The following is a 21,783-nucleotide window of genomic DNA, read 5'->3' as shown; positions in this document are numbered from 1 at the left end:
TTGATTGTGTATAATTTCTTTTAGACTTCCTAGGCTCTTCCACTTCTTCAGTTTAAAAGAATTACGGAAAAATACGATGAATTTCGTTTTAAAAAATCCCATTTTTGTTATACATGGTTTGTGTTTTCCTTGAGCCTTAGGACATATTCTTATTATTAGAATTGAAATTGAATTCAAGGAGGTGATTCACACAATCGTGAGAAGAACGTTAACTATAGCCGATTTCTCGTAACTAGTGCTCTCAACGGGTCGGGTCGGGTCGGGTTGAAGACCGACCCGACCCGACCCGTGACCCGAATTGACTGACCCGACCCGATGACCCGACCCGATAACCCGACCCGAGAGTTCCGACCCGATAACCCGACCCGAGTTGACCCGATTGACCCGACCCGACAACCCGACCCGAATAACCCGACCCGACAACCCGACCCGAGCTGACCCGATTGACCCGACCCGACAACCCGACCCGAATAACCCGACCCGACAACCCGACCCGACCTGACCCGACTGACCCGACCCGATAACCCGACCCGAGTGACCCGACCCGATAACCCGACCCGAGCTGACCCGACTGACCCGACCCGACAACCCGACCCGAGTTGACCTGACCCGACCCGACCCGTAACCCGACCCGAGCTGACCCGATCCGAGTCGGGTCGGGTCGGGTCACGGGTCGGGTCGGGTCAACCCGATCCGTTTGAGAGCACTATGGTCACAACACTGGGTGAACACCAAAATGCACTCCCATTGGGAATTGAACCCGGACCACGTGTACCGAAGTCTTACACGTTAACCACTAGCTAGATCAAGCGGGGATTTGTATATGCATCTTAATGAATATTTGGCACTTTTGAGGTTTGGTTATTTCTTTTTATAACTGATACCAATGTCCGACGTGGGAGAAATTTATTTTTATTTTTATTTTATTTATTTATTTATTTATTTTTATTTTATTTTTTTTCTTTAGTTCTATGTGACGAAAATTTTCTTCAAGGTCAGTGTTCTCACCTGCTGGGACGGCAGGGCGTCTTCTCGGAAGGCAGTAGCAAGAGTCTCTTGGCGGAGACAAAAGGAAATCGTTTAATTACAATGATAAGGGTTGAGGAAACAGGAGAACACCTGTGATTTTTTCCAACCCTTCAACTTTCATTCCAAAATAGGTTCTTAAGATTCCGGGACCCGTACCACTTTGATTTTTCTATCTCGGTAATTAAAACGTATTTTACAGTATATATAGTTGCACGTAAGAAGATACATAATATGAATTTAAAAATACAGGTTGATATTTAATTATAAAGTACTAATTTTATTTCGTCACTTTCAGCCCAACAAATGAAATTCAAACAATTCGCTCCCTAGGTCTTGGTCATCAATACTGCGTCTTATTCTTTGTCTTGCAGTCAAGTCTTGGTCCTGCATTTCGTAGTCTTGGTGATCTTTCATGCTATACAAGAGCCAAGAATGCTCACCTCATCGGTACAAATGAAGACCAAGTGTGATTTTGATTATGGTATTTCATACTATACGGAAAGCTAGAAAATACGCTCATCGCTACTTGGTGATCACCAAAACAAGGCCAAGAGCAAGATTACTATGCAATTCGTCTTGTATATCCAATCTTTATCTTGTTCTTGTATCGATGTCCTTGGGCTTGGTGAAATAAAATGAAATATTCACTTTAAGCAGGAGTGTAGCCAGCAGGTTCGTGTATGAAGGGCCCGTCGTTTTTGAGGGGGGGCGGCTACAATGTACAAAGCAAAAAATGTGTTGCTGCTAGTGTTTTTCAGGCCTAAAAGAAAGGAAAATTTTGGTTTCCTTCTGGAAAACTAAAAACACTATTTTATCTTATTTATTATTACTATTATTATTATTATTATTATTATTATTATTATTATTATTATTATTATTATTATTATTATTATTATTATCCATAAATTATATTCAAGATAGTTTTTATTATGCTTAATCAAGAACTACTGCCCGGGACCAAACACTATACTTTTGTGCATAACTATAAAAATAACCAGAAAGTTCTGTCCCTTTTCGTGGAGGTCTGTGTTCAATTGGACCTCACACCGTGAGTTGAATGCGAGTTGAGATAAGGCGAACGTCAATTGTTGGTGTGGGTATATCCAACATACTACCTGGTTGTGGCAATTCAGATACACAGTGAACTTGCGTAAAGACAGAGGGAACATGGGACATCCACAGAGCGTCATAAGAGCATGTATGCTGAACGAGTTCAGATGGAGGTCAAACGCCGCTGTAGCGGGACAGAAAATATGCCAGGCCTTTGTTGAGGGTGTCGTGACGACGCGGACAGTGCAGCGATGGTTTAACAAGTTTAAGGACGATGACCAAACACCCGAAAACACCACATGCCAGAAGACCAACACATGTACGTACAAAGAGGAACTGGGACTACAATTCAGTGTGTGGAGAAACCATTCGGCAGCACATCCATCAAGTTGGGAAGCACTACAAGTTGGGTCTCACATGTTTTGACTCCGGGCCAGAAGGCAACGCGGCAGTCGCATGGGTTTATTTACTGTTTCGGAGCCATTTCTGGACAGGGTGTTGACATGTGATAAAAAGTGGGTCCTATACGAAGCTCCAAGGCGCCGTCATCATTGGTTAGCATCCCATGAACCGATTTCAAAACAGCCGAAACCAGCACTGTACCAGAAGAAGGTCCTTCTGTGTGTTTGGTGCATCGTGCATCGGGAACTGCTACCAGCTGGTCAGAGTATCAATGCAACTGTGTAGTGTCAGCAGTTGAGCTGTGCTCAACAAAAACTCAAAACTCTGGAGCCATCACTTCTGAATTGCAAATGGGTCCTCGTTTACGGGACAACGCTAAGTCCCACGTGGCTAGGATGACTCAGGACACCATTCTCCGCCTTGGATGGGAAACAATATTGCAACCACTATATTCCCCGGGTATTGCACCGTCCGATTATTACCTGTTCCATTCTTTGGACAATCACCTTAGAGGCCGCCAATTCAAATCCCTAGTAAAAGTCCAAAATGCACCTGATACCTTCTTCGTTTCACGGCCCACCAACTTCTACCGCGATGAATTTCATGGCCTTCAGGAACGTTTTCAGAAGGTCGTCGATGTTGACGGGGACTATTTTTGATCTTCCAGGTTAGGTGACGTATCGATGTTCGAAGGTGGTGGGTGAAAAAGCAACAAAACTTTTCTTGGTTACCTTTTTATTTAAATTTAAGACCTTGTATACAGAACCTATGTACACAAGATTGATTTTCTTTAAATTTCACTTAATTTCTTTATAGTTTCCTGACAAAAATATTTATTTATTATTCGTGACTTAAAAAAAAAACAATTATTTTATTACACTGAGTAGAAATAAAAGAGAGCGAATGAAATCCAAACTGAATAAAAACATTGTTTCTCACCAAATTTTCCATTCTCTGTCTTTTAAAATACTTGTTAAAGCATATAAAAATATAATGTACTTACAAATCAGTTTAGTACCTTTGTTTTATGACTGTATATATAATATCTTGTTAAAATGTTTGTCTTTAAACTGTCAAATATAAATCGCAGTAAATTGTGTAATCTGCTGTCACAACAATGTATCCTATTTTTCGATCGGTATGGAAAAACAATATTTCTCCATACTATTTTACCGTATATTATTAATTGTCAATAACTTTGTTACTTTTAAATGAAGGAAGCGAGATAATTTTACTATGATGTTTTTAAAGCTGGTCATTTGGGGGGGGGCAGGAAACCATTTGGGGGGCCTGGACCCGATGGCCCCCCCTTAGGTACACCCGTGAGTTTAAGATCCCTCGATTCTGCTTCGAGGCTAAGGGATATGGTGACCATGAGAAATGAATGAAATGGTATAATGAAGAAAGTGGAAGCAAACAGGAGAACCCCGAGAAAACCCACAACACGGCGTTTCTCCACCACAAAGCCTACTTAACACAAGCTGGGATCGAACCATGGACACCATGCACCAGAGATGAATTCTCTACCACTGAGCTACCGCGGCCCTGCTTGGGCTTGGTCGTCCATATCCAATCTTTCTTTTGGCCTTGCTTAAACAACTTCTAGTTTTGTTCTAAATCCAGACTCCATATTGGCGTAGATATTAATATTACAGTCGATTGGTAAAATCAATCTTCCACATTTAAAAATTACAAGTACAAAAAAAGTACCAAAATAAGCATTTACCATAAAAACACTAGCTGCAAGTGTTCAAAATACATTTATGGCTTCTATAAAATCAATTGAAAATTGCTATTTTTAATTACGCAGGTAGTGTAAAACAGCAGTTTTCGACTCCAGCCGAGTTTAAGCTCAACCTAAACTTAGTTGACCAAAGTGAATTGACCCGACTGACCCGACCCGACAACCCGACCCGACTGATCCGACCCGAGTGACCCGACCCGATAACCCGACCCGAGTTGACCCGATTGACCCGACCCGACAACCCGACCCGAATAACCCGACCCGACAACCCGACCCGACCTGACCCGATTGACCCGACCCGACAACCCGACCCGAATAACCCGACCCGACAACCCGACCCGAGCTGACCCGACTGACCCGACCCGACAACCCGACCCGAGTGACCCGACCCGATAACCCGACCCGAGCTGACCCGACTGACCCGACCCGACAACCCGACCCGAGTGACCCGACCCGAGCTGACCCGACTGACCCGACCCGACAACCCGACCCGAGCTGACCTGACCCGACCCGACCCGTAACCCGACCCGAGCTGACCCGACCCGACTCGGGTCGGGTCGCGTCACGGGTCGGGTCGGGTCAACCCGACCCGTTTGAGAGCACTACTCGTAACATATATGAGAAATAATGAAGTACTCTGGTTGTTCATTCGAAACTTCCCAATAGAAACTATTGCTTTGAAATAGACATCACCAGGAGCAAGGCTGTTAATTAAACAAAAACAAGGTTGCCAACTCTGGAAAATAAAATAAACGGCATCACCCTCTCAAGATTCCTATATCATATAGGTGATATAGGTTTAGGTGTGAAGTATCTTTTTACCAATCCATGGGAAGCAAATGTATATACTATCGTGAACAAAAGTGCATTAGTACTTGTATTCTGCATATCCTTAGTACATTCACTAATGAGCTTAATAGATATATTTGCTATAAGGGAGAAACTGAAATTGGCATTAATCATTTTATTGTATTTACCAGTAATTGCCATTTCTTTAAAATTATCAAAGCAGATGAACAAAAGTGTATATAAACCTTTACGTGACAATTTTGAATTTTGAAAATGAAATTTATTTTTTAAACTTATACCTACTCCAATTACAGGAAATTTCTTTAAGAAGTCCTTTACCAGTCTCAGTAATTGTACAAAAATCCTTACTAGTCAATTTCAAATTTTCCCTGATACAGTCCCTGTAATCTCTTTAAAATTACCTAAACACATGAACAAAATATATTAATCGTTGGTAGATAGTGAAAGGTGTTAGTTTTGAAAGTTATTTTTTTAAATCTATACTGCGAACTAGATGAAATTACTTCAAATTAGATAGAAATTTGAAACAAACCGGTCATAAAATTGCTGGTAAGAAGGTTGTACCTACCAGTCACTGGCCTTAATCAAAATAACAGTGATATTTCCGGGCAGGCCGGTGAAAAACCGGCCAGTTGGCAACCCTACACCCCAATAGAAGAATTTTGGAAAAGAAATATTGATTTTTCATTACATGTCGCGCCCGTTTCCCTGTATAGAGTTAAAAATTATTCCTATTAATTCGTGTTAATTTTGGAGTCCTCTTCAATATTAATAACGGAAGTGAGACGGAAGTATTAACGCTCATCGATGAAGTTTATATATATTTCTGCGCATTTCCGGCATCTATGGCCTGAAGACCGTAACGTATGGGGGATGATGTCCCTCTAAAAGTAACTATCCAGAAAAAGGGAAAGAAGGAAGTGGTTTGAGGGACCTGTATACTAAGTACCATTGCGTTATTTGCCTGGAGAAAAACCCAGGGTGTTAATAACGAAACTTGAAGTAAAACCTTACTCAGGATGGCTGACTTGAAAAAGCTGTTACAGTTTTTGGACCGAATGCCCCAGCGAAAATCGAATCTGGGACCGTTCGCACCAATGGTGATAGCGTTAGCGACTACCTTACGAAGGGTACTTAATACTCATGGGAAGTTCCTTAATGTCAAATAGTGTGAACATGGTATAACTTATTTCTAGCAAGTACATGTGCATGAAAATTTGACTTTCATCAAGAAGTTTCGGAAAAGTGCTTAAATATGTATTAGATCCAAACAAGCAGGTAGTTTTCAATAAACATATAGATTGTAATGCTGTTTACAGCAATTTGGTACAATCTTATCCCATTCTGTAGACATGAAAAAGATTGGGAAGAGATTGCTTCGCTGCCTAAAATCACTAAATTTGTGGAAATTGTTTTCGAAAATGTTTCTCTCGTCTGCTTTAAAAACATTAAAGCAATAGCTTTTTGGTAATTAAACAAGTTCTCGCAATTATGCAATTTGAAACAGTGTTGCTTCTTTAGCAGTGAACATATCTCTGGAGCATGTTGCGCCATAAAATTACGGTAAACAGCATCATGATCTTTATTGAAAACCATCAATATGCTTGGATGTGAAACATATTTAAGCACTTTTCTGAAATTAAACCTCTTGAAGGAACTAAAATTGTCAATATATTGAACGTTTGTTCCTATTTGTTCGAAATGTGTTATATGAAATTCATAGAATTCGATGCTAATGTAGTGTCATTAAAAATGGGATGTTTCGTTGGTTTGGCAACACTGTTATTCAAGAGATATTTGGGAGTATGTCAAACAATATCTCAGTGTAATATTTACACATTAGAAAATTTCGTACACTGTTATCAACTAGCATAAAAGTTACAATGATGTTTCAAGATAAATAGTTCACCCTGTGCATATATAAACACAAACACTCATATAGTATACAAACACAAACAGACACACACACACACACACATACATACATACATATACATATACGTGTTTGTGTGTGTGTGTGTGTGTGTATGTGGTTGCATAAGAAATTCTATGTTTATGGAACATAACGTGTATTTTTGGTAAGAAGCAAAGAAACGAATTCACTCGAACTTGACATAAAATGTTTAACGATAACTTTAAACGTTCTTATCTATGGCGAAACAAAGAGGAAGGGTTAAATTGTCCAAAATTTGAGATCTAGAAGAATGTTTAACCACTACTTTTTTAAAATGTGTCTTTGAGTTTCTAAAATGTTTGTTCACATGAGGTAAATCATTCTCGTATGCTTTCTGTGTGGATAATAAGAGCAAAACAGTAAGAAATTAGCTTGAGTATTATAAGGAGTGAACTTGAAGTGAAGAGTTCCGCAGATATTACAAACCTAGTTACATTAAAGTAAAACTGAGCGAAAAGTTAATCAATTCAAAATTAGTCCAATAAAATCATTGAAAGGAATGTGTATGCATTTAATATTTCATGTACTTCGAATTATACAGGTAATGTTATGTGTTATGTTTTCTGCAAACTTTTTAAAATGAATATTATTTGTCATAACACAAATGGGAGATATAAATGAACAGCTATATAGTTGCAGACAATTAAAATATGATACGGAAAGGCGCTGGCTTCTTGGCCCTTACTTATTAGTTGAAGCCAAAAAGAGGCATTTCACTGTTAATGATACTAAGGCTATCTTTTCCATAAAACTAAGCCTTTCAATAATACGATCTTGTTTGAGTAAAATATTGCCCTGTATATGTTTACCTCTCCCCTTGGTCCACAATGAAACAAGCAGATCCTTCCTTCTGAAGATAATGGTAACAAAGACTAGAAATTATTCAGGGCTACAATATTCAGGACACGTAGTATGTATACTTCCTTTGTGGCTTCACAATGACATGTATTACCATTTCATAAAACCAGCCAGGAAGTAAGAGATGCATTCGTCCCGTGTTTAAAAATAGCAGATACGGTGTTTAGATAATATCATCTCTACAAATGACTACATTTTTTGCACTTCCGTTTAAAAAACTTGGGTAGGTCATTTAGATTTGAATTTTGCGTCCACTTAAGCAACGAGGCTATATGACACATGGAACGAAATTCACGCCTTCTTTCAGAAAAAAAAATGTCCGGGGATGACGAACAAAATCACAACGTGTTGAGGATGCACTAGGAAATTATTTGCTAAATGATGCGCCTTACAAAAGAAAAATATTTAGTCGCATTTTAATTTATTCCAGAGAGGGGCTTTTAGACATTCCAAGGAAGAAAGCCACCCTGGAAGAAACACTGCCTACAATTTAAGGTGAAAGCCGAACCACAGTAATGCATGCAAATGTCGATGATCTCCCACAATGAATCGAACCCAGGTTCTCGTTCACTAAAAGCAAGCACTAGTCAATAGACCAGTAGGGAAACTATGTATTACTTGAGGTGAGATCAGTCACAGACAAGAGATTCTATCCTTACAAGAACATTTTCCAATGTTAAATTTTTAAATTGTTTTTTGCTTATTCCTTAAGTTACAAGTACTGTATTTTCATTTAAATATCACCAGTTTCTCTGCATAATTTCTCATATATTGGCAATGAAATTGGTCACGGAACAATGATGAAAAATTCTAATTTCGACAAAACCTTTCGCTCGCTTTATACAGTATAGTGCACGCAATAGTGAAACTATAATTAGCCTAGGGAAGTTAGGTCTCTCTACTCTAGAATTCCTCCTAGTGTCACCCCCTGCTTCTCAATTGAGGATATGTTGCTAATAATAACTAAAATGTTGAAAATCGTAGTACACGTCGATTTTTGTTACAAAACATTCGGAACTATCCGCAAGTGCGAAGAATGGATATTACAGGTGATAATAATATTATTATTAATAATAATAATAATAATAATAATTATTATTATTATTATTATTATTATTATTATTATTATTATACCTCTGGAGCTCTTTCGTGGCTAAGCCCTGACCTTTGTCGTGAGAGACCTATCATGAGATTTAAATTGAATATGAATATTCCCTAAAAATGATTTTGTCACTTGATTTGAGCATTTGAATATTCCTAGAAGTTTATTCTCATTTATTCGAATAGTTTGAACTAGAAATTCAAATCATTGAAAACACAACGTTTGTTTTAAAATAATAACTGTGTAACTGTTTCGCCAACTGACTGAACATATTGTCTTCATCAGACACTGTCTCACTCACTCTCTGAACTAACTCACTGAACAGTGTCTGATGAAGGCCATATGGTCAGTCAGTTGGCGAAAGAGTTACCCAGTTATTACATTAAAACAAACGTTGCGTTTTCAATGATTTGTATTCTAGTTCAAGTTATTTAAGATAGCAAACCTAATATGAACTAGTTAGTCGAGTAAGATTTTAGTCTATATTTTACTATTTCTTGAATTGTAAGTTCTTATTTCGCTGACTATTTTCTATAGTTTTACAGCCTAAACTCGGATTTTAACGATTAAATAACGTATGCTTAATATGTTATATATGAAGACCGAGAAAAAATGCAAGAAATACGAAAAAATGAAATTAAAGTTTTGAGTTTTACGTCCAACAGTTATGCCGGTTAGGCTAAAGGAGACGGTGATGATGAGTAATGGATGAAATGGTGGAATGAAGAAAGTAGGTGGAAACGGGAGAACCTCGAGAAAACCCACGCACACGGTGTTTGTCCACCACAAAGTTCACTTGGCGCGGGCTGGGATCGAACCCGAAACCCCAAGCACCAGAGGCGAACGCTCTACCACTGAGCCACCGCGGCACAAGAAATACGAGTTGGGACTTTTATTGTAATTACCTCGTGTCATGAAACGTTTCTGAAAAGCTTACTAGAAAAGCATAACGGACATACATACATTTTAAATCAATACAACCTGGCCCAATTCAATATTACCATAATTAGAAACGAAGGGGCAGCGGATAATTTTCTACATCTTCTTATGGTTAAAGAAATTGTCATACACAATATGAAAGGAAACAAGAAATGCTCAAATATTTAACGTAGATCCACTTGTTCTAGTAGAACGATATTGGTTGTGATATTGAGATTATGCTTTGTCTTGATTATTCAAAATTTAGCGATTTTCACTAGAATATGCACTGTACCTTAGCAATAAAAAAGTGTCCGTTATCACTGATAGTGTAGGCGCAATCTCTACTGTAATTACGTAACAATAACTTGAAATAAAAGTATATTTTTTTAAAATTTGTTCTACTAATAAATTCCAAGAATAGTATTCTTAAGACTTAAACGGCACAAGACCTAAAACTATGGACACAAGCCCTAAATTCTAGGTTTTATGCCATTTAGGTTTTGTGACGTTTAGGACATCTGCCATTTAGGTCTTGTGCCGAGATCTTCTACCGTTTCGGCCTTGTGTCTGGTCAATTTTCTTGCTTTAGTTCTGACATTTGCCACGAGGGACGCTTAGCCAAGAAGACACTCTATCTAACTTTCATACGTCACCATTATTTGGCAATGGAATATGCCATCAGAGATATGCATTTCTTTACCAGGAAAGAAAAAGTCATGTACCTAACTTATGTCATAGAAAATATTAGCAGTAAATATTATCGTGATACCTTTTAGATTTAAGTATTACTCTCTCCATTGTTATATAAATCTGTATTTTCAGTTGGGTGATACTGTGATAAAGCCTTCATCTCAGGTTCGTGGGGCCCGTGCATCGATCCCAACTCACGACAAGTGGACATTGTGGTGGACAAATATCTGGTGCGTTGTTTTTCTTGGGATTCTTCAGTTTCCCTCCACTTTCTCCATTCCACGATTTTATTTATTCTCATTATGACCATCACCTTTCGCCTACATGACTTAACCATGTAACATAAAACTGAAAGATGTATTTATTACAAAAATGCAATAAAATAATTTATGGGAGTATAGTTAGGCACCACCTATAAGCTTTTTTTTAAAACTTTCACATAATTTCTTATAATAATCATTGGCGGAGATGTGGACCTGCTGACGCCTTAAGTAGGCAAAAATCATGAAGTAAGGGAGCCGATTAGAAAAGGGCTCAAGAGAAAAAAAAGTGCTTTCACAACTTATGAGTTTACTGTTCTTTTCTTAACCATACGAATTTGTTTGATTATTTTAATTAACATGTGATTTAGCATAAATCTGCTTTTTTAGTCCTTTTAGGAGAGGAAGAGCAGGTAATATTTTTTCATAGTATATAAGTTTTCTATCATTTTGCAGCCCGAAAGAAATTGCCGATACAATGATTGTTCCCTTCGTCAAACTATTTCCTTGTACACTTGGAGAATTTAGAAAAAAATAAGTTAGATTTTGAATACGTCTGTAAAAAATCGTAACTACCACTAATAAACATCGTATTTGTTTTTCTTTTCTTTTTTTTTAGTATACTCTTAGGCGTTTCCCTCCCATCAACTTTTAAAACCACCCACATTTTCCAGAATTATTGTTTGTTAAAAATTTCCTTCATATTTACACAGAGTAGCTAGTCAGCGAAGAGGTTTAATCACAAAATTATTGAAAGAAATGAGTTGGAACCTATGTGTAGACTTTTAGGGGCGGGGACGAAAATGACCGATCAGGAATATCGTGGCTAGTCGTAGGGGTCGTTTTCGACCCATCGGGAATAAAAGTTTTTCAATTGGCTGTGTTTTTCCAAACACATCTGTTGATCAGTACAAACTGGAATAATTGTTTACGCATAATTCAAATTTATTTATTTATTTTAATTGTTACATTTTCATCAGAGACATTTTGTTTCGGTATATCTACAATATTTGAACAGTCATAGCACAAAGTTTGAGAGGTTTATGGAATATTGTTAACCTTGTTGTAAATGTTAAGGTAATGTTCTCTAGTTTCTGCTACGAAAGATTTGGACAATAACTATATGATTTATGTATCCTTGGTATTAAATTGTACACTCAGCATCAAAAATTGCGACCGCTAACGCCCTGCAGTTAGGCCACCCAATATACACCTTCTTATCCCATAATCGTGTCAGGTAAAGATACCCCCTCTCTCTCTCCTCCTTTATTCTCGCCTATACTAAAATTAGCTAACATCATGAGCGTAATTCTTATTTCAAACTACACATGTAATAGTTTCGATAAAATGAAATAACAAAACCGAGACGAAACAAGATTCATAGGTTGATGTAGGGAGAAACTGAAACACATACAATGAAAAATTGAAACTAATGAATGTCTATTACACAGAGATTCATAAATGAGGCAGAGAGAGAGAAGAGAAAAGAAGAAGAAGAAAAGAAAAGGGAGAACAGTTAAAACTGTGAAATTAAAACGTAGTACGAAAAGAACCTAACATTATAAAGTGCCGTTTCCAGAAATCCAACAGTAATATAGAAATAACGTTTGTTTTTACATATTTTTCCAGAACTATTCGAAAATATAGAGGATGCTTTAAACATTCATTATGACACTTTCATAATGGATAGCTTACTCAATTTCAAATAGAACTGTAGATCTCCGAGACACATCTGGGATAATGTCAAAAGTTTAACACACATGCTTTGTTTCCGCGTAGTTCGATTGTAAATTCGGTAGCAGTCATTGAACGTACTGTTCCAAAATACATTCTAATATACCCAGTAGATAGCGTTGGTCATATCCTCCATTTCAGACTACTAATGCAGGTTTTTTAAAAAGCTTTGATTCCGGAAACTATTTCTAACAGAAATCGGAAGGCGTATTATCCAATTGGACTGCGCCAAGAAAACGAGCAGAACAACGATATAATAAAATGAGATGGTGATTTAATTTGGTTACTCCAAAATTCAGCAGCATTCACATTGTTTCGTGCAATGTTTCCTCAACATCGAATATTGCTATTTCTCTCTTCCACCTAGTGTTGTAAATAGAAAAAAAAACGTTCGTATTTTTTCAGAAATGTACGTTTTTTTTAGAAAAAATACATTGCCTCTCGTTTTTTTTCTAAATTTCGTTTTTTTTCACATAGTCATTTGTTATACATCTTATGTCTATTTAAGTATGAAATATTTTTATGTAGGTGTAATCACCGTAAAATGCAACATAAATTAAACGCTAGATACTGATACGCTACAAATATTTTACAATTTACATGAATAACATACCTACTAACAATTCGGGTTTCAGCAGTTTTCATCAATATCAACTAAGAAATAAAAGTAGAAATGAAATTTTGTTTTCTCGTGAAAGCAGACCTTTAATAAATATGAAAATAATGTTACGAACAGTATAAAATTGAAATAGCTTGTCTAAAGGTAAAAACTAATACTAATTTGCCTAATAGTATTTTTCTAACTCTCATATATAAATAATTTGTCGACTAGATATATATGATATACAGAGCCGGCTCTACCATATATGCAACACGTGCATTTGCGTGGAGCGGCAACTTTGGAGGGTACGGCAAAATCTGTCATAAGTATATTATTTAACTTAGATATTTCTTGTTGGAAACAGACTTCACAATGATGGTAGTTACATTTACTAAGCTGACCTTCTATTTGAATACTACATTCATAAATTATGTTTAGGTTGCATTAGTTTAAGATCACATGGACAATGCTAAAGCAAATGGTTGAATAAATCCAAGCATAAATTGCTTGATTTTTGTCAAATGCAAGAATTCAATTCTCGAATACCAGCGAATATCTGTTTCATTTAGTAAGTTATCACAGTTTTAGGTTCCTTATCATTGAAGATAGAAACAAGTTTTTTTTAATGTTAACAGATGTAGAAGAAAAATCAAGAAATAAAGATGAAAGAGCTACTTGCACTGGAATTGCAAACAGTTACATTGAGATTGAAGCTCGATATTGAATTCTATAAAAAGGATTACCATCTTTCCTCTGCAGGTGTGTTTGCTTTATCTTTCACTAACATAATAGATTAATATTTAAACAAAAAACAGACACAACAGGATTGCGATTTTAGTAAGTATTTAAGCCTTTCTGAGTACAACTGCACTTACCCTCCCCTTCGTTGTTCATGCTGGAGTACCATACTTAAAATCATAAGTCTTAAGATTTGTTCTTTCTGGAGAAAGGGGGAGGCGGCAAATTATGACATTACACGGGGCGACAAATTGCCTAGGGCCGGCTCTGATGATATGTATTTACAAGACATGACTATAGGATGACACAATTTGAAGTAATGCAGGGTGTTTCAAAATTAATATTAGAGTTTTGAAACTTTGTAGTATCTATTACAATGAACTTACAATTATAAATATTATATCAAACGGAAGAGCAACTCAAACAGTTTTGTACGCACGCATGCACATGCATTGTTTCTTCTGTCTGCCGTTAGAAAGAGCAAGTAGCAAAGATGGAGACTAGAGAGCAGGAAGCTTTTTGTGTTTTAATAAAGATTGAATCTGTAGTTAAAGTGCAACCGCCTGGGTGAAGAATATTAAGGATACGCTTGCAACTATGTCCTTATCGTTTGCAGTTGTTACAGGTCTAAAGCCTACAGATTACGGTTTACGTGCCAATTTTGCAAGTAAAATATTGCTGCATAACAATGAAGATTTTCTGGATCGTGTCGTCTTCAGTGATAAATCGACATTTCACCTAAGAGCTAATGTGAACACTCATAATGTTTGTACCTGGCGGTCAGCAAATCCTCAGGAGATGGTACAGTTGAAACGAGATTCCCCTAAATTGAATGTGTTTTGTGCCATATGGCAGAAAGTTTGTGGGCCTTTCTCGTCTATCGACTAGATGTGCGTCGTGTGACGAATGAATCTCACATCGAACACTTGTAGCAAAGACTGTTTGAGGTGCTCTTTTACTTGATGCATTGCTTATAATTATACGTAAAATGTAATAAGTACTACGAAGACTTAAAACCCTGATATTCATTTTGAAACACCCTGCATTTCTCACCAACAGTGTTGGAACTAAGATGTAAAAGGGAGAGAAAATTTTCCTTATAAAGTTATTGTTTACAACAACGATATTATTATTAGTCGAGACTATAACTACAACAACAACACGGATTAGTAGTCAAAAAATGTAATCAAATGTAAACTCGGTGGTCCAGTTGGCCAAAGTGGCACACACGGGTGCGTCATTTTTTTAATCCGCTTCTGTGTGGACACTAATTAAGATATCGGGATATTATTCTTGCCAAATATGGTTGGACCATAGTTTATCATATTAATTTCTTTTTCTTCTGGTGTCGAATTTCCTTCTCAAATTTCACCCCAGTCAAAAATTCGAGAATTTTCTAATTTCGATTTTCCTTTACTTCTTTTTTTCCTGTAGCTTTCTTCGTTGTAGAAAGACCTCCTTAAGACTTGCCCGGTAGATACCTCGAATGCATACCTAACTGATGACATCAATTGGACTGGCCTGCGCGCAGTGTTGCCAGTTAGGAAAATTAAAATTTCCCTAAATTTGGGCAAAAAATTCGATATTGTTGTTTATAAATTCGTACCTATACGTCCGAGTGCAAATCAACTTACGCCAATCGAACATGTGTCCTTACTTACCAAACGCAAGTACAGATCGTTACAATAGGGTAATTAGGGGGCGCACGAAAAATTCGCATTTAGGTTCTAACCCTTCATTTCTCTAGTTTTTCCCTACTTTTCTGTTTACCTTAATATATTTTTGGTAATTAGAAGCTTTGTTCCTTAAATATCGCCATAATATTTGTAGGATATATTAGTGGTGTGCCAGTGTTTAATTTAAGATAGTTTGCGTCTGTCTGGTAGCATGTTGCCAGCTACAGAAAATTTTTAATTCCAGAGTTTAGGGGGAAATTTTGGGAAAATTGTGTGCTTTGTCTCTATTATTTCCCTCTTGTTGGCTATATCGGAACAAACGTACCAGTATCTGAAAGTATCATCTTTGCCCTACACAACGCACTATAGAAAGTTTCAATAGGATAATTAGGGGAAGTACAGTTGAGGTTTACAGTAGACTTTGTTCTCTAATTGGAAAGATAACTTGTGATTTTTTTAAGGTAGAATGAGATATTTTTATTGGCATGCTTATTATTAGATATCGTCACAATACTTGTTGGATATATTAGAAGGATACCAAAGTTTATTTTAAGATAGTTTGGGTGTGTCTGATAGCAGTGCTGCCAGCTACAGAAAATTTTAATTCCAGATTTTAGGGTCAAATTGGAAAAAAATCCCTTTTTTCTATTATTTCCCTCTTGTTGGCTACATTCGAACAAACGTACCAGTGTCTAAAAAGCCTCGTCCTTAGCCTACACAGCGCACCATAAGAAGTTTCACTAGAGTAATTAGGGGAAGTACAATTGAGGTTTATAATAAACTATGTTCTGGAAATGGTAAGAAAATGGTAAATTTCTGAGGTAGAATGATGTATATATTTTTTTAAGTTATGCTTACTTTGTTAGATATTGCCATAATACTTGTAGGATATATTCTTGGAGTACGAAGGCTTATTTTCATATAGTTTTCGTCTGTCTGATGGCAGCGTTTCCAGCCAAAACAATTAATTCCGATTTTAGGTGAAAAATTCGGAAAATTTCTCTTTTCCGCTCTATTATTACCCTCTTGCTAGCTACATTGAAACAAACGTACCACTATCTGAAAGCTTCCTCTTTGCCCTACAGAACGCACGATAAAAAGTTTCAATGGGATAATTAGAGAAGCTGTAGTTCCGACATATCTGTTGATTTTTGCTTCTGAGGCGTAGAAAGTGTCAAAATTTCGTGTGTATAATGACAGAGAATTTTTTCTTTCCCTCTTTGAATGGAAGCCAGCGAGTTCAGGATTTCACTGTACCTTGTCAACATACCAAAGAAATTTTTAGGTGACTTGAACCCATATAGCAGCAGTGGTGCTAGATACAAAAAATTTTGAAATTCGGTTAGGGATTTTTTTTGTAAATTTTCACCCTTACATTTCCCTCAATAATTTCCCACCCGTTGGGAACCCTGCAATGCAACTTATACTAAAACATAGCCACATCCATTTTCTAAAAAACAAGGCCTTAACCATATCAATCGAATGAATAGTTTTTGAGCAATAAGTCACTAACTGAAAATGTAGGAAAACGCCAAAAATGACCTGGGTCCGAAAGGAATAATCACATAATTTTGCTCGTATAGATACAAAGAAACAAACGATTTGTAAGTTACGAGGGCTTTGACTCAAGTTATGTTGATTATCTCAATAATCTGCAACATAAATCAATAAATAATAGTTGCCAGAAAAAAAACAGACATTTGAAAACAAACATGAAAAAGAACGATGTTTTTTATTGAAAAAAAACTTCACAGAAAAAAAACCGTTTTTTTACAACACTACTTCCACCTACCTGAATGAAGCTAGAAATGACTGTTCAGTTCACAGATATGGACTATAACATACCTTTCCTTCCCTAAACACATGAGCTGCATTTCTTATAGGTACGGAGAGCTCATTATCAACCAAGACACATTTTCTCCAAAAATCCTTCAATCTCACATTCATTATTCAGGTGTAATTGAGTGAGAATGGCATTAAGTTCGAACCATTCTATCGCATATACGATCAAAATTTACAGAAGTGTCTCATGCGCTGCTCGAGTTTTTTATATATCAATGTAAAAGCTGATACGGTACTAAATCTTGCAGTTGCAAAAAATGAGTTATTAGAAGTAATTGTACCATTTTTCATAAGAAACTCTTGATGTAGGTTACATTGACACATTGTGAATGAACTTGACTATAATCGGAAACCTGTCTTCGAGAACTTTTCTCAAAAGCTATCTTAACTTCATTACTTTACCAAACACTTTTAAATTAATACAAACATAGAAGAATTGTTTCGCTATATTTTTCCCAATTTCATGGATGAACTCATTTGGAATTAAATATATTTTACGTTTAAGACAAATCGGAAATTGAACATGATAAGGAATTATGAAGTATTTGTTCTTAATTCATCTAACTACATACAAACTAGAACAACTGACGGTAAATATTTAAAATAGTAACGGGCAAATGAACCTAAATACTAGCCCTTTGTATTCAGTCGCCATAGCGACTTGGCACCTGGGATTATTTATGCCTATTGTCAAGTAACTAATGGTCAAAAAGATGTTTATATAGTTATCCACATTCATCACTATTAATTTCACTTACCTTTAAAAATGAATTACAACGATAATAAATACCGTTTACAATCGATGAGTCTTACTAGATCAACCAAAATATATAATATGGATAGACATTCACGAGTTCGTTAGCTGTATTAGACATTACAGTATGTTGACCTTTGATCTCCAGTTATTCAGTACCAAATTTACTGAAGGACTTAAATTGTGTCTAACAAGGAAAGTACTTGGGCTCGAACGGGTGCATTCGCATAAAAAGGAAAGCATCTGTAATGTTAGCACCCCAAAAGCAAACAGTGATGTTTGTTTTCCTGCAAAATGCTGTAAACGTCCGCAAGAGCAGGGCAAAGTAGAGCACGTGACATATTTACAGGGCGTCTATATTGTCTGACTCCGAGCCATTTTCTGCAGAAAAAGGTTGAAAAGGTCCGGTCAAACGTTTCCGCAAAAATAGCCCGGGGTCAGAATTTATAGGCGCCCTGTCAACATGGTATGCTCTTATGGACGTTTACACCAGATTGCAGAAAAACGGACATTACTATTTGCTTCATGGGTGCTAACATTACACATGCATTCATATTTGTGCGTATTTGACCGTCAAGGAAAGTACATGTGCTCGACCTATAAAATGCGCATAGAAATAAGAGTATGAATACACCAAAAATCTGTAATACACAATATTTTACATGCCGACTGAACTCGTCAAGTGTTAGCATTATGCCATATGTGGTGAAGTGAAGAACTTTTTTTTAAAATTATTGTTTTTTAAAGTTGTTATTTTTACTTTACCGAATTTTCGAAAAAAAATAGAGGCAGAAAAATGAAACTTTTCCGGTTTCAACAAATTTCACATGGTGACTAATCTTTATGAACCTAATACACATATGAAATATTAGGATGGGTTAATTTTTGATTTTCTTTTCATTGACCACCAAAGTTGGAGTTTCGTCAACCTTGTGTGAGTGCCAATAACAATAATGATTAACAATAATTCGGAAACAAACTCTGGGATCGTAACATATCATATACCAACTGTGCTCATCTAGTTCTACTTCATTTCAAATTTATTCGAGTGGAGACCTTTTGTTCCCGAGTTATGGGTCATCAAAGTTTGAATTTGGACCTAAGAAACCCGTTACATATTAAGTAAAATTGCGATGGGAAATTATAACAAAACTATATAACAATTAATGAAGGACTTCATTTTCACTACAGGGAAATTTCTTATACTTATAACAGTATACAAGCCCTTGTAACAACAATCAATCAATAAAAGTAAATCAAGATATATGATTTACTTTTAATGTGGTTTGGTATTTAAGGAAATTGAGGAATTAAAATAGTATTAATTAACAACATATCATTATTCAATATAACAATATATTTTATTTCTTACACAATACACCTTGGGACAATTCAAACAATTTTGTTCCATTGCAAATTTGAGTTATAAAGTGCTCAAAATATAGTAACAGTTAAGAAAAGACTGACAAATCACAAATCAAACGAAGATAAATATGATTACACTATATTTTAAATATTTAGAACTATTGAGGAAAAATTATTAATAGATATTTTGTTTTTTGTGAATGGAAAAACACTTATTCCAAGATGCCTATACAAGAGCGACACAGGATGCATAAGAAACTATTGACACTCATGTGAGTTCTTCAAAATGTAGGCACAAGGCTCCATGGCCGTAACTTTTGGAAGGGCAGGGGGGCAACTGTTCCCCAGAAAATCTTCCCGCCGTTCGAAGGGGGCCTATTTTAAGATGAAATTTTCTTACTCCATATACGATACGAACATGAAATTATAAATGAAGCATCAAACAGATTCACTATATTACATAAACAAAACAGCACACAAAAGGTAAATAAAACAAAAATGAGTCATGGACGCATTTCAGTAAAAAAAAAATGTCTACTATTAGGACCCGTAGAAATAATATGTATTCGTATGGTTTTGATATTTGTCAATATTATCCCCTTAATTAATTTGTCATGTAAGGAACAGACCCAGAGGCGTAACTAACGGTCCCGCAGATCTTGACGTGCGGAAGGGCCCACAGGCTCCGGTGGGCCATAAAGAGTAAGTTGGAAACAGGGGGCTCAATAATTAGAAAAACAGCTTTTCTGGGGGGCCCAAACACGCGTATTAATGCATGGCCCCCAGAGAAAAATCTAAGTTACGGCGCTGGAAGGCTCTACTAGAAGTCGTTCTTAATGCTTGTCCTTGTGGTCCTATTAGACGAGCATTAGTTCAAAAAAGGGAGAAAATTCTATTCAAATATTGTATCACACAATGTAATTATGAATCTGAAGCAGGTGCAGATTATATAAAATTCTAATAGGTTATGCTTGTAAACTACTGTGAACTATTGATTACTACGACGAAAAGGCATCTATCTGCACTTTCTTGTCGGAATGAATGTTTTAGACAATTTACTGCAAATAACATGCATGACATAGTTACACATTTTTCTCCTTATTCCATCCTGTGACGTAACAATTCTGTTTCGAGGATCATACGAAATTAGTTTTCATTACCAAAATTATATAATCAATTACAATGCACTTCTACCCTAAATTAAAGTAAAACATAAAAAAGTGTGGCACATTAGATATCCATAGAATAAATAAATCTAAAAGGAACGCATTGAGCGAGTATGAACTATAGCTATTCAGATTCATAGTCGGCTACCTTAACAGTTAGATGAGGGCTTTATTACATTACATGATTATATTAATGAGTACAGGGTTTATTACCTTCCATAAGATATATGTATATTGGTGGATCTTTCTTAAATTTTGAGAAGGGTACACTAACTCACCACTCAAATTTAGGAATTACGAAAAAGCAAAAATTTGATAAATATTCTCTAAGATTCTAATATATATACCACGATAAATGAGGTGGTCCATTTCGGTCCCTTTTATACGTAAATAATTGCAAACTACTAGAATGATCACGTTTTCGGTTAATAACCTCTTTTTATTAGATCTTATTACCTTATATGGTTATGTGGATGTCATAGGGGTTATGGACATGGGTACCTTGATACTCCCATTTCTATGTATTTGAGGAGTACTTAGGACCACCCCTTAAATTTGAGAATAATCAAAAAGTATAATTAGGTAAATGTTTTTGAGGACCCTAATACACATTTCTTTAGATTGCATGTGTCTTGATAATCCCCTCCTATCGGTTAAAAAATCCAAAATATAAACGTAGACAATGCATCGTACCACGTGGAATGTGTAAGATTTATGTTACTTGCCTAATTTATATTCTTTGACGAGGTTTAACACGTTATATGATTATATGTTTAAGTTGGGGGTCTATTTTCCCATATTGTTTAAAGGACTATGTAATTTTATTTAACCTTCTTAAAATTTAGGTGGTGTACGTAGGACCACACCTTAAATTTGGTGAACGTTCTCTACACCTCAATGTAAATTTGGATGGTTTTCATTGCCCCTCTTCTATGAGTAAACAATTGCTAAATTTTCAAAATTTGGAAGTTATTGACTTAATTTATCTACTTAGATGAGTCTTTACTACAACATATGGTTATGTAGTTAAGTGCATGGTCAGTTCTTACTTCATAAGACATAGGTACATTGTTGCTCTCCCTTTAAA

This window comes from Thermobia domestica, chromosome 3 (assembly GCF_964235325.1).
Source record: "Thermobia domestica chromosome 3, izTheDome1.hap1.1, whole genome shotgun sequence".
NCBI classification, from domain to species: domain Eukaryota; kingdom Metazoa; phylum Arthropoda; class Insecta; order Zygentoma; family Lepismatidae; genus Thermobia; species Thermobia domestica.
This window is presented reverse-complemented; position numbering follows the sequence as displayed.